Raw genomic sequence first — 23,331 nt, forward strand, 5'->3', positions numbered from 1 at the left:
TGCTTTATAAAATAGTACTTTTTTTGATGCAGTAAGATTTTTTTTTTTTTCTCTATTTAAGCTGAACTATATGAGCTTTGTATTTTATTAAAGCAAAATTGATATAAGAGTTATGATAAACCCTAAAATAAAATTTGCGATGTTCCAGTTAATGCTTATGTAAAGCATTAAGAAGGGGAAAAAAAAAAAAAAAAAAAAAACCCCTGTTTATGAGAGATAAGAACATGGACTATGATACTGACAAAGCTATTAGGTCCCACCTGGTTTTAAAATTATACTAATTTTGTTTTGCCTGTATGTGATACTGTGTATTTAAGTTGAATTCTTGTTTTTGTTTTACTAATTATGTCTAGGGTCATTAATAGGAAATTATTTTGAATTTGCTTTAAATAGCTCAGCCAATTTAATTTTTTTTTCAATAGCTTCAGCCATTTACTGTTATCAGTGCAATTCAAATGAAGAAACATATTGCTCAGAAGTTTTTAACAGAGATGGTTTAACTTTGGAACCCACTGTATGTGATGGAATTCATGAAGCAAAATACTGCATAAAAGCAACTGGGATGTATGAAGGTAAAAAAAAAAAAACTGAATAAAAAGTTTCATAGTGTTTATTGATCAACTAAATATTATATCTTAAACTAAAACTTTAGAATTTTAAATATATAATTTATTTAAAAGATTCAATATGTTCTTTACTTTTTGTTCTATGAAATTATTTAAAAATGATTTTGATAATGAGTCATGAAAACTCTATTATAAATTGAAGCAGGATTCTAATATTTATCTAAACATTCTTGTATTCTTTCTTAGTTTTAAGTACACTGAATGTCAAGCTGTTATATATTGATTCATACCCAAGTAGAATGAATTTCTTTTTTATATTAACTAGTTTATCTCTTTAGTTTTGATTATTTAAAGAGTCTTGTGAAATATAATAATTGAATATATATTATAACATAATAAAAGGAGAATTTGCCGCATTCCAGTATTTAAATTTGAGAATTAAAAATAGCTCTTACTCTTCTCAGTGCCCTTATATCTTGAAGTACTATTGCCTTGCTCTTCATATTCTATTTTAAACTAAATAGCATTTCTTTGACGTTTATATCTTGTATTAGTGTATCAAAGACAAATTACCTTTTCTTATATATTGTTACGGATTTTCCTCACCCCCAGGTTCTTTTTATAGTGGATGTATGGTGAAGAGAACACAATCAGCAGGCCTCAGTGGAAACCAATGATGTATATTTACACGAATACACAAAGACGACGAACACAGGACAGCACACTACACTAAACAGTAACCCACAAGTAGTAATCGTCCACAGCACTCGACGCGATTAGACAGAATCTAGCAGGTGAGGGGATCCTTGGAGCCTCGCTCTACGATCTCTTCAATGGCTGAACTTCTCGCTTTAGCTGCCGACTCGCTACTTCTCACAACTGGCTTCTACACACGAGATACGACGCTGTCTCCACAGAATACAACAGGATTCGGCACACAGCAATTCAGCACTCGCTCCACACAACGCTGTTGCTTCGCTATCCTCTCAAAGACTCGTTACTTGTCGGCGACTCCGACTACAATTCACGACGACGACTCTCGACGACACACCACAGTTTGAGAGTGCCGGCCTTTTTATAGTTCCCAGGAGGCGGGGCTAGAAGCTTCTAGACCAATCAGCGTATCTCAGTTCCTAATGGACGGATCGACAAAATTCTTGGAAGTTTCGAGCATTATCCATTTTGCCGCCAAAATTCGTCGCCAAGCTCGGGGATCACTGCCTCGGGATCCGGCAGCATCGAATACGTATGACTGTAAATCAGTTTTTCTTATGATGATACTATTCGTGCTGGAAAGCAAAATTACACGTTTTTAACAATATGCTGAAAGTTATATTTAGACAATTTCCTTCTACATATTTTTTATAAAACTGGTGAAGTGTACCTTAAAGTTCATATGTGGTGGATATAGATTATTATGATGTGTGCAGGAAGCAACATGATATATGTTTTCAGGAACATTTCTTTAATAATCACATTCACACTCTAAACAAACACAAAGACACGCATGCAGCTTAACAAAAGCCTATCATCTCATTTTCATTACAATCACAATGCACTTTGAAATGGGTACCTAATCAGGCATAGCTATCTATTATCCAAAAGAGAAGATAGAGTAATGCTACTGCTACATATATAGTTTATTTATGAGAGTTTCCTTTTTTTTTTATTTTATATTAAATGTTTTAGAAATATTTAAATTGATTATATGATTTCTATCACCTGCATTGCAAACATTGAGTCATATTAGCATTTTTTAAAATCCTTTAATCAATTCAACATATATCTTGTTAATTTTGAAGAGTGCTTTTAAATTACTATAATTTATTAAGTTAAATTGTTGATTCATACCATGACAAGGATTGTCTAAACATTTTACTTGTGATTTTCTTTTTATTATTCTTGTCTTCTTTAGAAAAATTCATTACCTTTTCAATGCACTTTTGAATTCTCCATGAGATTATCTGAGTTAGGACATTATTCAATAAATTAATATATATAAGTTTAAAAATTTCTATCATTGCAAAAAGAGGATAAATGATTTGTAATCAAAGATCTGGAGTTCAAAATAAAAATTGTAAAAACATTATGTGCAGATAAGGAAGCATTAACTAAATTGAATTGTAATAACATTTATCTAAATTAAAATACATGATATATTGAATGTCTGGAATTTCTTTTCATTACATTATTTTTGATTTTATAGTGTTTTTCTCTTTCTCTTACTGTTTCTGTAATTCATGCTTTCACAAATTTTGTTTTGACTTCTAGACTTTTAATAAAAATTATTTTTTCTCTTTCATGCTCTGATAAAAACTTTTTAAAAAGGCTTTTTTTATTTATTATTTCTTAGTGGTTAGTTTTTATTTATTATGAATATTCATCATTCCTCTAAAAAATGCATGAAGCATCTAAACCTTATCTTTGACTCAGACTCACTCATTCTGATACTGCAACCCCATACACAAATTACTGACAAAATTGATGGCCGTTTTAGAAAATGTTAGTTTGAAAGAGAATATATGTATTTTGTTTTAATGGTTTATTTTATTTTTTATTTATTTTATGTTCCGATTCACCCTACTTTTTAGAGGCACCCTGTATAGTCTACGATAATATAAAGCACTTAGGCGGAATCCACTCAGTAAACATTACTAAAGAATTGAGAATATCAGCAACATCAGCCTATTTAAAACATGAAGTGAGGAAATAGCTGCTAATTGCATAAAGTTAGATTTTTTTTTAAAGAAAAAAGAAATATCTTAGAAAAGAAAATTACTGAAATTCAATATAAAGCTTAGGCTTTTGTTCAACAACCTAAAAACTTTTTACTGCTGAAAAATCCAGAGGCGGCAGCAGCAATTTTCCGACGGGGGGGGGGGACAGCAATTTGCCTCTGCAAGTAACATTTTACTGGCCATAATAGCCAGAGTTTAGATGATCTTTATTTCTAGATGCAAAGCTTTACAGTTATCAATGCAGAAAAGATTAAAAATAAAGTAGAATAATTAAAATCAACTATCCAAATTACCTAACGTGAACTAATAAAAGGCATCAACATATTTTTGATTATAAGTTTAATACTAAAAAATTTTTAAGATATATTTATAAATAAAGTAAAAGGCATATATTTCAAGACAAGGAATTTAAAGTAAGATAATAAAACTCTCATCTGAAAAATTTTAAATAATGTAACTGAAAAACATAGCATTTCATTTCAATTTATGGTTATTATTTAGATATTAACGATCTATTCTGTTTCATTAACTAAGCTATCTTTTTTAAAATAATCATTTTTAAAAGATTCACTGGAATTTAACATATTAGAAAGTAGAAGAACTGACGTAAATCATAAACATTATGTTAAAATTATACATATAAAATCAGCGAAATTATTTTTAAGGCATTCAAATATAACAAATGTACTTTTGTATTTTAATATGTGCATCCACAAGGATTTATATTTGCAGAACTTTTTTAGATATAGTTAAAAGATATTATGTTTCTATAACTTAAATAATAAGTAGAATATTACTCACCTCATACAAAACAGGTTTAGTTCTTTATATTTGCAGAACTTTTTCAGATATAGTTAAAAGATATCATGTTCCTATAAATTAAATAATAAGTGGAATATTACTCACCTCATACAAAACAGGTTTAGTTCTTCTATACAAGTTGTAGTATTTTTAGCTCAATCTTGTAACTGCTTCTATTGAAAGTAACTGTTTTGAGGAAATTTGTCTTGAACTCTTGGTAACAGCTTGAGGTATTTAGTCAATAGGAGCTGAGAGGATCGAGTGATTTTACAACTGAATTTCCCTCGCCCATAAATTTATGATGGTCAGCCTATTTTAGTCCCCTTTTTAACAGATGTGGGTTATCATCAAGTTACAGTCTTGTAAATGTTTCCAATGTAAAAATATGAAATTGTTCTATTTGAATTATATAACATAAAATTTATCTATACACCCTGCTGCAGTTCCACGCAATTATATATTATGTGCTCTATTTTTTTTTAAGGAGTATTTATAAACTCTACACTTTTTGTGTTTGATTCAATTTTAGGAACTATTGGAACCCGGCGATTTTGTTCTTCCAGGCATCATGGAAATTATTGTGAATATGTTCGACGCCCAGGAGACGAAAGAGAATATAGATCCTGTGTGTATACATGCTCTTCTGATGGCTGTAATATTGCTGGCAGTATTTCAGGATCAAAGATTTTATTTCTTCTTTCATTGTTTTGCTCAAATTTGTTATGGTGTCTGTTGAAATGGTGAAGGTTATTGTTATTTCACTGAAATTCCGTCCAAAGGTATGATTGTATTCAAATTTGCTATATGGAGTGATCACAATAAAAATATACATGTTTAGTAGTCAGTTATAAAGAATGCATTAGGTCATATGTGCTACTACTTCATATATGTAATTTTTCAATCTTGAATTTAAAAAATTGATATAAGAAAGAAGTTTACAATTTTTTTTTGCCAAGAATTATCTAATAAAGGAACCTCTTATCTCTTTAGTCATCATATGATTGATTAAAATTTAATGGGTCTATTTAACCATAATCTTTTTAAATCTCAAAAGAAACCTTGAGTAGTAATATTTCATTATTAACATTTAAATAATTTTTTTAGATGTTTTTAATTCACTTGTTGATTTTATAGGTTAGAACTGATTTTCTTTGCAATTTTTTTTATTTCATTATGAAATATTTTAATATGCTTTATTTGGACATATAGCTCTATTGTTATTCTGGAACTGACTATAAAATTCATTATTTTCATCTATCCATTTGATCAGAAGTATCATCTAATCTCTTAACTCAATTAAATAAACTAATTTATATAGCATATTAATCATTTTGAAATGACTTCACAGTAAAAAGTCTAGGAAGGTGGATAAAAATTTCTATTATTCACATTCACTTATCTTTTGTTTCAAAAACAAATTGTAAGTGTTAAATAATGTAAGTATAAAAGATATTTTTGTGTTAAGATATCCTTAAATATTAATCAGTCTTATAAAAAGTTCATTTAAAAATTTTAGAGCTAGGAAGTTTGGCAGTAAGATGTTTATTTTACTGTCCAAATTCGACTTATTGTGCCATTTTTGTCCTCAGTATCAAAGATGAGAACAGTTTTCTTTTTTAAGATATAAAAGGATGTTGCGCTTGGATGCAGTATTTCCATTGTAATTAAGTTCTAGTTACCTATTCTTCAGTTATTATCACTGTACATTGGTAAGTGCAAATTGCTTATTGGAATACTTTTTTGTGAATAATTTAAATAGAATAAAAAAAAAAATGTAAATGAATTCAAGAATTTGTATATGTGTTATTTAGATTTTTTTTTTATATGATCATGACCATTTTCCAAATTTGCCACCAAAATCAAATCCTGAATGTAAATACTTTTTCATCTTGTGAATGCAAGTTTAATTCTTTCTGCAACTTTTGAAATAATTTTTCTTTGAAACCATTTTATTTTAATTATTGCAAGAAATGATATGTAAAATTTGTATTGAAAAAAAAAATGGTGGTTGAATGGTTTGAACTGATATTGAGCTTAATATTTATGATAGAGTTTTAAAGATAACTCTTGAATTAATGTTTGATTTTATGTTTATTTCTTATTTCTGGTATGGGTATGGGTATGTGAATAGAATAGGGGTTTATAGGTATATTTACTTGCTGTTATTTAGATTTCTAAATAAACTATTTTGATTTTGTAACAGAATTCAAACACTGCTGATCAAGAATGTACCTTGATGTATAGAAGGTACACAGAACCATTGTGTAGCAAAATTTTTGTGAACAGTGTATTTACTCGAGTGTCTGTGGCAAGTAAATCAAACTTTTGAATTTCTCATTGAATATGATGTTTTTATTTCAACGTCATCATTTCTTAAACTTTTTTTATTCTCATTTCCCTTATCAAATTGATATCTTTCCAATTCCATTTCATTCTCTTCCCCAATTCTATAATAGAACAGATTACAAACCACTGCCAGCAAATGGTACTCTGGTAAAAATGTTATAGTTTGAGCATTTGGAAATTAAATTGGGCAGAAGCAATTGGAAATTGAATTGCAGATGATCTTTGCAGTTGTTCATATTTAAACATCTTTAACGGTTTATATGAACACAAAGTACATAACTTCAAGTAGACCTCTTAAAAACCATTACCTGATTAGTTTGTACCAATTAGGTTTGATGTCAGCTCTGTGAAATTAACTTTTTGCTTTATAATGATATGTCTGACACATGCAATGGATAATTATTGAATTTTTAATATTTATATCAGAGATTAAGTAAAAGTATTATGTAATTTAAAACACAAAAATCACTTGGTAAAGCGTCAATATCTTGAGTGTTCTTTATGTTAATATCAAGATTGGAGTAATAATGTTCCAAATAGGATGTATCATCTAATTAGGAGATTAAATAAATAGTTAGATTAAAAATATAAATGAATTATAAAAATTATGTAAAATCTTGCAGCTCGTCTCAGGATGCACACCACTGATTTATGCACTTGCAATTTAGAAAATAGGGGAAAAGCATGCCTTTATTTGTTGAAGCCGTTTCATGTTATTTCTCAACATTATTTCTCAAGTTTAAAGAATTTCAGAATGACATTTACAAATGCATCTTTCTTAGAAGAGCAAAACATTTTCCTCTAGATTGGAATCAAAATTTATGTATTAATTATTTCTTGAAAATTTTATTTCATTTATTTTGAAATGAATTTTAATGAAATGAATTATCATAAAAGTATCTCATTGCATTTAAGGGCTAATTAACTATTATTATTATTTTGCTATTACTTTATTATGTTCTTAAGAACTAGTATGTGAAATGAAGTATATATATTTTTTAATCAGTACATATTTTAAGGTGATTTAGGGGAGGGGCATGGACAAATTCCTTTCACCTAAAGTGTTATTATTTATGAATGCATTGATCTTTAAAATACACTGATGCAACATGACTATCTTTTGTTAAAATACACTAATATAGTATCAGTAATGATATTAATTTTTTAAAATTTTATTTTCAGTTAAAATAAGGCTGCTAAAGCACATCTCACTGGACAAATAAATTCTTCATTTTTAAAAGAATTATTAAAATCTTGCCCTATAAAAAATACTGTTTAATTTTTTTCACAACCTCACAATGGTAACTTGTATAAAAGAAATTGTAAATCAATTATACTCTATTTATATTACATGTATCATTATTTCACATTTATTTTTTCTTTTGTCCTCATCATTCCATCATCATATGTGCTTAAATTCTGATATTATTTTATTCTGTTGTAGTAGTTTTATGAATCTCATATATTATTGATGGTTTTTTTAAAAAATAACCCTTTATTTATTCATAATTATATATGTGTACATATACATATTGAAAATTGTGATAAATGTTTAAAGTAGAAAATGTGATTTTTTTTATTGTTTGTATGATGCAAATAAACAATTTTATATGTATTTTATGTTTTTGAAACATTTTTAATGCATATAATAAACACTTTGTGGAATCTATATATACTGTATTCCTGGGGATTTTTTTATCAATGTATTCTCCAATGAATAATTTTAAGTTTGTAATCACATAATTCATTTAAAGTTGTGAACATTACTGTTTTATATATGGATTTTTAAAATTATATTTGCGAATGATTTATAGCAACAAATTATTAGAAGAGAGGCTTTTAAAAATGAATATGCTTATGCTTTTAAAAATGAATTATTTCTGTATATCATTTTTAAATCAGTAAAAAAGATGCATAATATTGTAGATGGAATTGTTGTATGGTATGTGGAAATTTAAAAGTAGCATTTTAAGTGTAATAATGTTTTAAATATTCATTTTCAGTATTATGAATTGCTGAATATTAGATAATGTAAATTTCTTTAAATAGTATATTTTCTAAGCCAATTATGAACAGTTTATTTCATCTTCATTGTTTATATCTCAATTAGAATAAAATTTGCAGTAATATAATAAGTCCTGCTCACACCTATTGGAAAAAAATAATTACTAATTTCTTGTCATTACCAACCTTGAAATCTTAAGGTCGGTCCAAAATATTTATATATGCAATATTACATTATAGTAAGAAATGATTGTTTATTGATCTAATAACATTAATTCTTAAAACACAAGTATCCCTTATTAATAAATCATAGTGATACATTTTGCATGTAGAAAAATCTAATAATTTTTGTGAAGAACACTTGTATCTCTTACATATCTTATTTTATCAGTAGGTAATAAAACATTAATTACCCTTAATTGATGTTTCCTAAAAAATATTTCAGATATACTACCAATTAGCCACTTTGCAATGGGCATATTTTCATCTTTAACTTGTGCAATTAATTTTAAGATATTTTTGGAGAACATTGCTGCAAAGTGCCCTTCAAATTGTATTTTTTTATTCCACTCTCCAATTAGAAAGTCATTCTGATACTTGAAGGAGGGAAGGTTTAACAATTGAAGATGACCAGGTGTTAATTGGTTTCCTTATTGATTCAAGTTGTCAACTTGATGCAATTTTTGCTACAATTATAAATAAATCTGTGATTAGTATTTTGCATTTGCTTTCAATGTAAATCTCAAGTGATTACAAAGCCAAACACAGAGCGTTGATATTTTATTTCAGAATTATGCATTTTAACTTATCCAAATCTTGCTTCAGCTTCCAGTGACATGTCAGTTTTTTTCAGATCAGTAAAAATAAGGATCAGTAGGTTTAATATTTAAAGAGATTATTTATTTATTTTTTAGAATTTGCAAAGAATCAATAGATGATTTTAAGAACAGCAGAATTCTAAATGCTTCCAAAATCATTTTTAGTAGAAACTTGACCTTTTTGCACCCAGTTGGTTTCCCTAAAGATAAGATGTATCAGTTTTGTTTGCATACGTTTATGAAATTGAAGACAATACATTTCAGAACTAAGTGCAAAATTTCTTTTTAAACCTTTTACTAGATCATCAAAAGATTTAATTGAAGGCGTTTAGGGTGTAGTGAAAATGGCCTTATTTATTTATTTTAGATTTTAGTTTGGTAATAGTGCGGAAAAGTTTCCTTTTAAGTTCCAAAACAATATTAAAAAATTTGGTTGTAATATTACATAATTTGGTTGTATTATTTTGAGGTGTCGCAAAGAGCTTGAAATTTGTAAATAATAATTAAAAAAAAAAAAAGATTGAAAAATGAACATTTTTAAAAAGGGCATTTAAAACTTTTTCTTAGAATTTTGTTTGGCAGTAGTTGTGAAAAGTTAGCTTTTAGGTTCAAAAGGAATTTTTAAAAATTCTGGCTGCAATACAACAATATTTCAAAGTGCCGAAAAGAGCTTAAAGTTTGTAAAATAATTGAAAAATAATAAACTGATAAAATATTTTTATGAATTTGTCGTTCATATAATGTTACAAATGATGATTTTAAATGCATATATAAGCATTACCATTGGAAAAAAAATTTATGTCAAATTTTGCGTTTTTTACTTCTGTATTCTTAATGATTACAAATGTTACAGTTGCAAAATGTTTGTTTGTACTTCTTTGCCACATTAAACAGTTTTTTAAAATTAAATTTTAGCATATTCACACGTGAGTTAATTTTTGCTCTTATGTATCCTTCTCTTGTGATTGAACCACAGATATCTTGAGCGCTTTGGCCACCAGTGTCACAGCTGTTTCCGCTGCTTGCATGTGACAAGAAAGCCAGGGAAAGGCGATAACCGAGTCCCTTAAACTAGTTGATCAGCAAACTAGCAGATGCCTATTGTAGGAAGTTTTAACTTAATATTAAACCACACAGGCACTTGTTAGTTTTATTGCTTCTTGTCTATTTGACGATCTGGTTGGCTTGTTCCCTTTTTTAAAGAACAGTGTTGTTCTTCAGCGTTGTGATTGTCGCCAGTAATAGTTCCTGATGCACTAGTATTTTTTGCCCATTCTTGATTAAACTTTTCTGTAGTTCTTTACACTTTCTTGCTTTTTTTCCCTCAGAGAACTTGTGGTAGCAATATCAATATTACCTTTAATCATTTTCCTGTTAGAGCATTAATCGTTTAAAACCTTTTATTCCATAAATGGCACTTTTTATATATATATATAAGTCAGCAATATCAAATAAACATCTAACTTCTCTAAATTCTGTGAATTTGGAATTAAACTTATCTGAACATTTATTGCTTTTGGACTTTAATAAATTTTGTATTTAGCATGATAAGCGTTTATCATTTGTAAAATTATTTTGCTTGAAGCAACGGGAATAGCATATTTGTTCTTTTATGGGAACTAAAGTGTCACATATTTCGCTTACAGAAGGATCCTTCTCTGAAGCAATTTTGAGATTATGTCTAATATAATATAGATTTGTCAATAGTGTGTTCAACTTCAAGCAAATTTCCCAAAAACAGAACAAACACTGCGATATTTCTCTTTTCTTTGCTAATTTAGACTGAGCCGTTTTTACTCGCAGCAAAGCACAAACTAACAAATCATTTACATATTAGGCGGAAGGGAGACGCCAACTCAACTGAACTCGGGAAAGCTACTGATTTGAAACCAGCTCTGTCCTTGTCACCGGACGCAGACAAATCTAAACCTTACCTCAATAACAACCGCTCTGCGATGACTCGGTGCCATGCTAGTGCAATAGTAAAACTTTTTTTATACTTTTATTTATATGGCAATGCTTAATAAAAGCTTTTTATTTCATAATCGAGGCACGCAAAAATCCTTAAGAAGTTGCAAAAAATGTGTTTTAATGACACTTTAACGTTCTTGCGGCTCCTGAAGATATACTCATAATTTTTATTTATCTTATCTATACCAAAAGGCAACTTGTCCGCGCTATTATAAATTAAAAATCAAAAGTTGAAGTAGCAAAAATTTCAATTTTATGAAACGGCACCTCAAGACCTATTCTAGTATTTTTCATATTTGCAATTTATTTTATCTACACCAAAGGGCAACTTTTCCGCGCTATTACAAATTAAAAATCAAAAATTGATTTTTTCGTTCCACCCTAATGCACATATCTAATGAGTCGCCTCTTCGTTTCAGTATTACTTCTTTCGTTAGTTTCAAGAATTAAAAAAAAAAAAAAATGTTTTACATAATTATTTCATGAAATAGGATATGAAGTATTGAATTTGTCAATAGATCCAATGGACATTGTATAGGTAATCGCAGTTCAAAACATAAATAAAATGGAAATTGAAAGACAGCTGAGAGGTAGTTCGGTTATTTGTTATTTTTACTGATAAACGAAATTTTCGAATCTACTTATCCTTACTGCAAAGGACTTTGTTACTGTTTTCTTTTTCATTTCTAGATTTCTTTTCCTATTTATTTTTTGAAGAAAACAGGTAAAATCTATCCCTTTTTTTTTTTTTAATTTTTTTTTTTTTTTTTTTTTTTTTTTACAAAGCTGAGCCACAGAATTGAGACTGTAAAAGATCTTGATAATGGTTTACTCTCATTGAATTCAGTCAGTGATAAATTTAACATGCATCCGCAAGTTATTAAAATGTTTTTAAAAATACTAACCCACAAACGAACTTGTTCTAAGATTGGGCCAAAAGTAATTCGAGGAAATAAATATTATATCTAACTCTGATGCTAAGTCCTCAAATGATTCCTTTTCTATTGCAAGCATATATTATGGAAAAAAATGAACGGCATTCAAATATGAAATTTACCCGACGAGGGAAGATGATCTTTACGACGCAAGATCTAGTCTATGGTGCGCAATAGGGAGGAACAAAAAAATCAATTTTTTATTTTTAATAGAGCGGAAAAGTTGCCTTTTGGTTTAGATAAAATAAATTATAATTATGAAAAATATTGTAGTGAGTCTTCAGGTGCCGCAAGGACGTTAAAGTTTCATAAAATTGAAATTCGTGACACATTTTAAAGTTTTTTTTACGGAATAATCAACTTTTGATTTTTAATTTGTAATAGCGCGGAAAAGTTGTCTTTTGGTGTAGATAAGATAAATAAACATTATAAAAAATATTAAATTATATCTTGAGGTGCTGCATGGACGTTAAAGTTTCATAAAAACACACCTTCTGAAGATTTTTAAATATTTTTGCGTGCCTCGATTATGAAATTAAAAACTTTAATTAGGCATTGTCATGAATAAAAGTGTAAAAACAGTTTTACCATTGCACTGGAGCAGTTGTTATTGAGTAAGGCGGAGATTTGTTTGCATCCGATGACAAGGACAGAGCTGGTTTCAAATCAGTAGTTTTGTCGAGTTCAGTTGAGTTGGCATCTCACCTCCGTCTATTGTGTAACTGATTTGTTAGTTTGTGCTTTGCTGTGAGTAAAATGGATCATTCTAAATTTGTGAAGACAAGACAAATATCGGAGGGCTCTATTTTTAGGAAATTTAGTGATTTGCTTGAAGTTGATTACACTAATGACGAAACTAGTGCTATTGTTATATTAGATACTAGCCGCCTTCGGCGACCAGCCGGCTCGCCGATCTTAATGCACGTTAAAATTTTAATAATTAAATATTTTATACAACTCCCATTTTAATTGCTTCTTCATTAAAATATTTTAAAACTTCACATTTTAATAGTCATATAATTCATTCATTATATTATTAAGGCCTTCAGTCATAACGTAATATGTATCTCTCTAATTTTCTGTTAGCTCCCGTAGAATTTATTCTTTAAATTATAGTGGAAAGGATTAATCTGCAATTAATATAATAATATTTTTTACTGAAACAAAGCATTTTTTTTTATAACATGGTTACTGAAAACTGAGTCACTGAGCGTTTAAACTTTATGGGCACTAAAGAATATCTTTCTTAATTTTTGTAATATCTCAAGAATTTGACAACAAAATTTTCTCAGATCCATCATGAACAGATCTATTAATTAACAATGCTTGATTTTAAATGCATCAAACACTAAATAAATAAACAGAAACTTTTGAAATTATCTGTCGAAAACATATTAAGCCTTAAAAACCAAGTTCGTATCCGTTGTCAACAATCAGAACACAATGCGCATGCGTGGATTTTCAACGCCAATTATGGTAACGCAAATGCGTGAATTTTTCTACGCCAGTTAGGGTAACGCTATGCAGATTAGAAATTTTTCATTTCCTTTATTCTTTTTTATTTTAATTCAAAAGTACTTCAGAATGAATCTGAAAGGTCTATTAATTAACAATGTTTAATTTTAAATGCATCACACATTAAGAATTGAAATAATCGGCCGAAAAATGTTAAGCCTAGCCTCATTCCTATTGGGGGAAAAAAACCCTGAAGCCTTACTCATTTGGCGGTGGGGAAAATGAAAAGATTTTTTTGGTGGGAAAGTTAGTTTTTAATTAATAATTAAAATTCTAATTAAAAATTCAAAAAAAGGAACCCCAGGTGCACATTCCCGACTTCCAAGGTATACATGTACCAAATTTGGTAGCTTTAGGTCAAACAGTCTGGCCTGTAGAGCGCCAACACACACACACATTGAGCTTTATATAAGTATAGATAACCTCAAAATTGCTTCAGAGAGGAATCCTTGTGTAAGTGAAATATGAGACATTTTAGTTCCCATAATAGAACAAATATGGCTAAGAGCTTCTTTTCCTGTTACTTCTAGCAAAAGAATTTTACAAATAATAAAAGCTTATACTGCTAAATACAGGAATTTATTAAAGTTTAAAAGCAGTAAATGTTCAGATAAGTTTAATTCCAAATTCACAGAATTTAAAGAAGAAGCTAGACGTATATTTGATATTGCTGACTTATAAAAAAATGCCAGTTATGGAATAAAAGGCTTTAAACGATCAATGCTCTAACAGGAAAATGGTTATAGTTAAGTTTAATCAAGAACGGGTAAAAAATATTAGTGAATCAGAAACGACTACTGGTGACAATGACAACGGTTAAAAACAACAATGCTCGTTGCAAAGAGCCAAGCCAACCAGATCCATCAAATAGACAAGAAGCGAAGAAACTACCAAGTGCCTGTGCGGTTTAATATTAAGTTAACACTTTATACAGAAGGCAACTGAAGCTGAACCAAATAGTACAGGGGACTCGTGTATCGACTTTACCTTGCTTCCTTGTCAAGCGGTGGAAAGAGCTCGAATCGGCTCAAAATGTTTGTGGTTCAATCGCATGAGAAGGATACATAAGAGCAAAAATTGACTCTCGTGTGAATATGCCAAACTTTAATTTAAAAAAACTGTTTAATGTGGCAATGAATTAGAAACAAACATTTTGTAGCTGTGACATTTGTAATCATTAAGGATACAGAAGTAAAAAAATAAAAAATTGGACATAAAAATATTTTTATTATACTTTGTAATCAATAATTTTTTCCAATTGTAATGCTTATATATGTATTTAAAATCATCTTTTGTAACATTATAGAGAAAGCAGACAGTGTCGCCAAATCGGCTACTACTACAGCAAATATTAGTATACCTGTGAGTGATTAAAAAAACACATAACTTTGCTTTACCTCTCAAAATGGCAGACGCAATGGGATCTGTTAACAGTAAACACACTTCATAGTCTTAAACCTCGTATTGAATCTTGGCCATGTCTTCCAAATAGAAAAGCCGACATTATCTTAACTCGTTTGCGCATAGGTCATACTAGATTCACTCATCGCCATCTACTTTTTGGAGAAGAGGCACAAATGTGCTCCCAATGCAATTGCATCATGTCTGTTTACCATATTCTCAGTGAATGTCCAAATTTTAGTACTCAACGGTTATATCATTTTAACAACTCCACATTTTCACATTTGCTTGATAGAATACCACATGCTAATCTTTTTGCTTTTTTTGAAATCAGTAGGTTTTTATCCCCATATTTAAGTATTCTTCATCTTTTTCAAATGTTTTTAAATTGCATTTTATGGCTGAAATTATATATTTTAATCCTAGAATAAATACAATTTGGCGCAGCATAGTCAACACCATGGCTCTTGTGAGAATAAAATCTAAAAAAAAAAAAAAAAAAATTATATATATATATATATACTAGCCGCCTTTGGCGACCAGCCGGTTCGCCAATCTTAATGTTCGTTTAAATTTTAATAATTAAATATTTTATGCAATTCCTACTTTAATAGCTTCTTCATCAAAGTATTTTAAAACTTCAAATTTTGATATATAATTCACTCATAATATTATAAACGCCTTCAGTCATAACGTAATATGTATCTCTCTAATTTTCTGTTAGTTCCCGTAGAATTTATACTTCAAATTAAAGTGGAAAGGATTAATCTGCAATTAATATAATAATATTTTTTACTGAAACAAAGTATTTTTTTGGAATATGATTACTGAAAACAGTCACTGAGCGTTTAAACTTTATGGGAACTAAAGAATATCTTTCCTAATTTATGTAATATTTCAAGAATTTGTCAACAAAATATTCTCAGATTCATCATGACCAGAACGATTAATTAACAATGTTTAATTTTAAATGCATCAAACACTAAGGAAATAAAACGAATCGTTTAAAATAATCGGTTGAAAACAGGTTAAAAAAACTACTTAAAAAACGATGTACTAAAACTATAAGCGTATACAAAAAATATATAACTAACATAAATACAATTTAATTACAAAAACATGCAACTAACCTAAAAATAATTTAAATCATCCGTTGATAATGGTTGTCATGTCAACAATCAGAACACATTGCGCATGCGTGAATTTTCAACGCCAGTTACGAACGCAAATGTGTGAGTTTTTCTACGCCAGTTGAGGTAACACTATGCAGATTAGACATTTTTAATTTCCTTTATTCTGTTTTATTTTAATTCAAAAGTACTTAAGAATGAATCCGAAAGATCGATTAATTAACAATGTTTAATTTTAAATTCATCAAACATTAAGAAAATAAATAGAATCGTTTCAAATAATCAGCCGAAAAATCTTAAGCCTAGCCTCATGACTGTTGGGAAAAAAAACTGGGAAAAACCGCCAAATGAGTTAGTTGGAAACTAACTCATTTGGCGGTGGGGAAAATGAAAAGATCTTTTTGGCGGGAAAGTTAGTTTTTAATTAATAATTAAAATTCTAATTAAAAATTCAAAAAAAGGACTATCCTATCTTTTAAGTTAGATCAAACTGCACACGGTGTGCAAATTTGATTAAAATCGGTTAAGTAGTTTAGGAGTCCATCGCGGACAAACAACGTGACACGTAATTTATATATATTAAGATATAATACGAAAAATTCATAAAAATATTTTATCAAAGTTTATAATTTTTCAATTTTTTTTTTACAAACTTTAAGCTGCTCTTTTTGGCACCCTGAAATATTGTTGTATTGCAACATTCTTTTTGAACTTAAAAGCTAATTTTTTACTACTATTGCCAAACTAAAATCTAAGAAAAAATTTTAAAGGCCTTTCTTAAAAATTTCCACTTTTTTTTTTTACAAATTTCAAGCTGCACCTCAAGATAATTTAATATTGCAACCAAATTTTAAAATACTGTTGAACTAAATTTTGAAATATTGTTGTTTGAACCTAAAAGGTAACTTTTACGCACTATTGCCAAAGTAAATTCTAAGAAAAAATTTTAAAACCCTTTTTTAAAATTTCCATTTTTTTAATTATTTTACAAGTTTTAAGCGTTTTGCAGCACCTCAAGATAATGTAATATTGCAAAGAAAATTTTTAATATTGTTTTTTAACCTAAAAGGCAAATTTTCTGCACTATTACCAAACTAAAATCTTAAAAAAAAAAAAAAAAAAAGGTCATTTTCGTTCCACCCTAGTCCGCAACTGTTCAGCTTAGAAAGAATCATGAATATACCTGTTACAACGGACACAATATGGACGAACATAACGTCTCGTTTTCTTTTATTTGCTATGCCTACAAACTGCCACTTGAAGAAATAGCAGAAGATTAAGTAAACATAATGATGTAGAAAATCACCGAATTGCGAACAAAATGAGATTCGGGAAATTTCACCTATCCGTATCACCATCCTTGGAACTTTCTTGCCAGATTCACTGAAAACTTGTTTCATAAATCAAAAAACCGAACCTTCTGTCAACCGTCCAAAGCAATGTACAAAATGTTTCAGCTTTATCCACCTGACAAAAGTTTGCGATGAAGCTAAAGTTTGTCACCTGTGCTGCACATCTCATGATGGTAAATGTCAGAGTCACCAAAAATGTATTAATTATAAAGATGTACACCCAGCTTAAACGAAAGTTTGTTCCTTATATGTTTAAAAAACAGCAAATATTGGAACTAAAGTATCGAAATTACAGTGAAGCGCGTAGATTTTCTAATCAATCAACATCCATCTATAGCCATCAAAGCAAATGCGTCAATTATCGAGATCGAAAAAAAACAAACTGAATGACATAATAGACTCTATTATTCAAACGATGTGAAAAGATTGTGTGTGAAGTTAATACACACAACTTGAACAACGAAAACCCCTCACACTATTCAGGTACAGACGCTGCATTCTAAAAAAGTGTGGTTTAATACTTTTTTTTTTTTTTAAATCAATGGACCGTATTTTTCAAAGAGATAATTGTAAATTCGGCACTTCATAAATGTATAGGTGATCTGCCGTTATTTTTCACTAATATGGCCACTTCGTTTACCGGATATTATCCCCTGCGACCAGAGCCGGTCTTCTTTATAAAGTGGCCCGGGCGCAGGAAACCAATTAGAACCCTAAATTTTTTGGTAAAGCAAAAAAAAAAAAAAAAAAAAAAAACGAATATATATTACTATTGCATGTTTATTTAATGCGTGATTTTGTTTTTACTAGTAATTACTTCAGAAAAATTACAATTTTTTGCAATTTCTTTTTCGATGCTTAATACAGCAAGTGCATTTAAGCGTTCTGTACCGAAGCTTCTGCACTTTGCTTGATCGAAGATATTTCTTTGCTGATTTTAATTTGCTGAAAGAACGCTCAGCACTTGCTATAGTAATTGGTACTGTAAAGAAAAGTTTTAACGCAGTTAATATATTTAGAAATAACTCATTATAATTATTATTGAGTGAGTATTAATGTCTTGTGCGTTATTTGCATCCCTTTAATTCGATATGTAATTCTCTAGCAAACCAATTTCTTGGGTTAGGTTTTCATCTACATCTTTGTTATAAAACTTTATAAAGTTTTTGAAACATTTTTCTAATTTCTGTTTTTTTAAAGTTTTTTTTTATCAGTGATTTATTTAAAATACCTTTAAATCTATTTTCTATCTGTACAATAGCAGTATCAATTACAGTGCTAAAAATAACATCTATTCTCTACCTGGTTTTATCTAACTTCATCTTCAGCTCTTTTGGAATAAAATCTTTTTCTTTTACGAATTCGTTTTTCAAGAAAATGTTCTGAAATATTCAAATTGCATTGTTTCGTCTAAAATTGTGTTAAATTTTGGATTTCAGTTTTTATTTTATTCACCAAATAAAATTAAATCAATCAATAACAATTAGATTTGCTTGAAACAGTTTATTGATAGTGTTAATTTTGTACAGCATTACAAACCAGATTATTAAACAGAAAATAATGGCATTTCTTGTATTGAATCCAATAGACTTATAGTTTCGGAAACCGCTGTATCATTGTTATTTGCATCAATAAATTTTTTTAAGGCGTTTCAAGTTTGTTCAAACTGTGTGTACACTGCTTTAACCCTTTAAAGGGTCATTTTTTTTCTAGTCATATTATGTTAAAATATTTTTAGGCTTGAAATTAGAATAAGAAAAGGGATTCATTTAGCTTATTAGATAAATTTAATTTGATTAATTAATTAATTTGGTTAATTAATAGTTAAGTAACAAATCAAGACACATCATTTTGTGTAAGATAAAGAACTGAAGAATCTAAGTTTCTGTCTTTGTAAAAAAAATTGTCAGAACTTATGCCAACCTACATAATTTCATACAAATATTGATAAATTTGGTGGGAAGCATACTTCCCACGGCCCTAGAAAGGGTTAATAGAATCTATTTTGACTTTCCAACGAGTGTCGCATAATGGTTTAAGAGAAATATTTTTGTAAAATTTCCCATACTTTTGTAGATATAAAAAATAAGCCATATAAACGTTGCAATATCAAATATATATATATATATATATATATATATATATATATATATATATATATATATATATATATATATATATATCGGGTGTCCAATTTGTAAATACTTTAAGAATTCATAAAAATTGAAGGAATGAGTATATTTTAATACGGTTTGCGAAGCTGTTATTCTCATGAAGAGGGATTTTTTATACAAAAAAAAGTTCAAAAATTTGTCGATAGAGGGCGCTAAACACAAGCAAAACATACAATTCTACGGTAAAAATACTTTTATTTGCATGCAAGCAATTGTTTACATGCGTATCACACCAGTACTACAGTACTTGTTCTATGTGTCTGCCATCACCACAAATAACAGTTTGAAAGCGGGAGACAACACTGGTAACTGCATCATGCAGCATATCCGGATGAATGCATGAGATTTCGTGGCGAATGGCTTCCTTTAGCTGCACTAACGAAGTTGGCCTATGGCGGTACACTCGAGACTTAAGGTAACCCCATAGCCAAAAATCAAGGGGTGTTAAATCTGGTGAGCGTGGGGGCCATTCATGTGTAAAGTGACGGCTGATTATCCGTTCTTCAGTAGAAGTTCTTCCCAAAAATGTCTTCACTTCTGTGTCGATGTGAGGAGGTGCCCCGTCTTGCATGAATGTCACTGTGTCAAGGACATCGTGTTTCAATAAGGACGGTATCACTTCCTTCTGTAACATTTCCAAGTAACTTGTTCCATTAACTGAACATGTCTTCCATCCTGCTTTTTTACAGGGCTTTTCAAAGAAAAAAGGGCCAACAATAATGGATGCAGTGAAACCTCACCAAATAGTAACCCGTGGTGAATGCAGGAGCTTCTCAGTGTAAGCATGTGGATTCTCATGTGCCCATATTCTACAGTTATGGGTATTAACTGCTCCATGCAAAGCAAAATGAGCCTCATCTGCCCACAATATTTTCAGCAGCCATCGCGGATCATCTTCAATTTTCGCCAAAGCCCAATTTGAGAATTCCAATCTCTTAGCTGTATCATTTGGTAAGATCTGATGTAGCGATTGCAATTTGTATGGGTACAATTGCAATACACCATGAAGGATACGGTACACCGAAATCTTTGGTATACCAGTTATTCGTGCCACTTCTCGTGCGCTATTGACTGCACTTGTAGACTGTTCCCTTAGCGTGTCCATTTGCGAAGAGACATCGGAGGTACGGACTGTTGTTAAACGAGGTGCACCACTGCGTGGCCAATGACACAAACTTCCAGTTTCTTCGAAACGACGTACTAGGGAAACAAGTCCAGCAGGAGTGATCGGACCTGAACCTTTCTTCAATCTTTTCTGGGTCCTAAACTTTCGTAAGGCTTCAGCCACCGATTCGTTGCTAACATAAAACAACTTTACCAATAGTGCTTTATCCACCAGTGTCAACATCTTAATACAAACCTTATGCAAACCTTTAGAAATGATGTGACAATCGCTCACTCTGCCTTCCATAAGATTTTAATTTGCATATTTCCACTGATTTGCTTGTGTGCAACGCCCTCTGTTGAGAAATTTTTGAATTATTATTATTTTTTTTTCTGTATCGAAAAAAATCCCCCTTCATGAGAATAATAGTTTCGCAAACCGCATTCAAATATACCCAGTCCTTCAATTTTTATGAATTTTTAAAGTATTTACAAATTTATGGGACACCCGGTATATATATATATATATATATATATATATATATATATATATATATATATATATATATATACACACACATTGCTGAAAGTGGCATCACAAATTAAGGAATAAAAAGAATGTGTTAGGCAAAGCACATAAAATATATGAGGATTTAGAGCAATTATTCTAGATTGTACACCTTTAAATTTCCCTTCCATGCTGCTATCATAGCCGTGTGCCTGGTCCAATTCATTTTTCTACAATATCCAAATCAAATGTTCTTAATTTTTTCAATAGTCTTTGCTACTCTTTTTCCAGTTACATCGGTTAATTCAATAAACTCTATAAATAACTCAGTTCATCCTTTCTCTTCAAAATTTGCATAATAATGACTGAAGTTTGATCCTTATGGGAAATATCTGGGTATTATATTACTATTATATCGTCTTTAATTTCGTTAATGACTTCATTTCCTAACGCAGAAATGATTTGTTCTAGTGATCTATGTTCTAAATGATGCGCAATTCTATTTTTTGAATTCATTATTCTGTTTATTTGATCTATTATCCTAGAGTCATATTTACTTATAATTCGATTAAACTTAAAAAAATTTCCATTATTAGGCGTTTCTATTATTTCATGGGCTCCTCGAAGTGGAAGGGTATTATATACTAAAAATAGAATCACATCTACAATTCTTTGAAATATGGATTTAAGTCGTTCCGTTTCCTTATTTATAGTAACTCGATTTATTTTATCAATAGTCGAATATAAATTTAGTCACTTTAATAAATTTTCCCAAGCAATAAACGAATTAAAGTGACAAATAGAACTTACATGATCTTGAATTACATTTAGCAACTTTTTCCAGTTATTCTAGCCGCCTATAAATCACGTAGATTGTTCATTTCCTCTTCTTTTGAAAAATAGTTTACAAAGACAACAAAATATGGTGTTTTTGAATAAATTAACCAGCTGCGTTGTTGGGTTCCACCATTTGGCATTTTTTTTAAGTGGAAAATGATCTACCTTCAACATTCTTAGCAAAAACTCCTTTGTGTCCGGTTTTAACATAAAATATCTGATTCTATCATATTTGTACAAATATACAGTTCGTCAATGAATTTCACTTTCCACATTTTTATTGTAAAATTGTGTCATTTGTTCAGTTGAAGCTTGAATTGTAATTTCTGAAGTCGAAGAAACTTCATTGTCATAATTACTTCAAAGACAAGAAGACTGACCTAATCATAATTTATTAAAATTTAGCTTTACTTTTTTTTGCTATTTTTTTTTTTTTGACACCTACACTGATATTTCCTTGGCATGAACATGATTAGATCTAAAAACACTGACAGGATTAAATCTAACAATATTAAATATTTTATAGTATAAATTTTCAAAATACAGCATGTCTATAGAAACAATCATTAGTACCTTGATAAACTAAATCAAGGTACTAATGATTGTTTTATACAATTTCGTGCAAACCTTCCTGAATTTTATGAAATAATTTAGTAAGAAAGTTAGAATGCAACTTCATTTCCGAGCAAGTTTTCAACAAATAATAGCTTTTCGTCATACAGCAAGAATAACTTTTATGAACAGAAATCATTTCTAGTGCAGAGAGATATAAGGTGCGTGTAAGCATGCTGACTGGATCTCTTGCTGACCCGCAATTTCATTCGTCGTGTTTTCGCGGAGTGATACTGTTGTCACTCGTGGACGCCGTTTCACTCTCGAAGTTTATTTAAATCTTGTATCATTCGATTTTTGAGAAGACCCGAAGTGTTTTCATTAAAGGATTTTGTTTCTTTAGGCCCGACATTTTTTTTTTTTTTTTTGTATCTCTTCAAAATCGTTCGATGTTCTAACAATTTCTAAAAAAACAACCTATTTTATTTACTTACTGCTCAGTAATGTAAGAAAATTTAAAGTTGTGTGGTTTTGGCAGTTAGATGATTTATTAGAAACTTCAAGTTGCCGAAGAAAATT

This window comes from Argiope bruennichi, chromosome 3 (assembly GCF_947563725.1).
Source record: "Argiope bruennichi chromosome 3, qqArgBrue1.1, whole genome shotgun sequence".
Classification (NCBI taxonomy): Eukaryota; Metazoa; Arthropoda; class Arachnida; order Araneae; family Araneidae; genus Argiope; species Argiope bruennichi.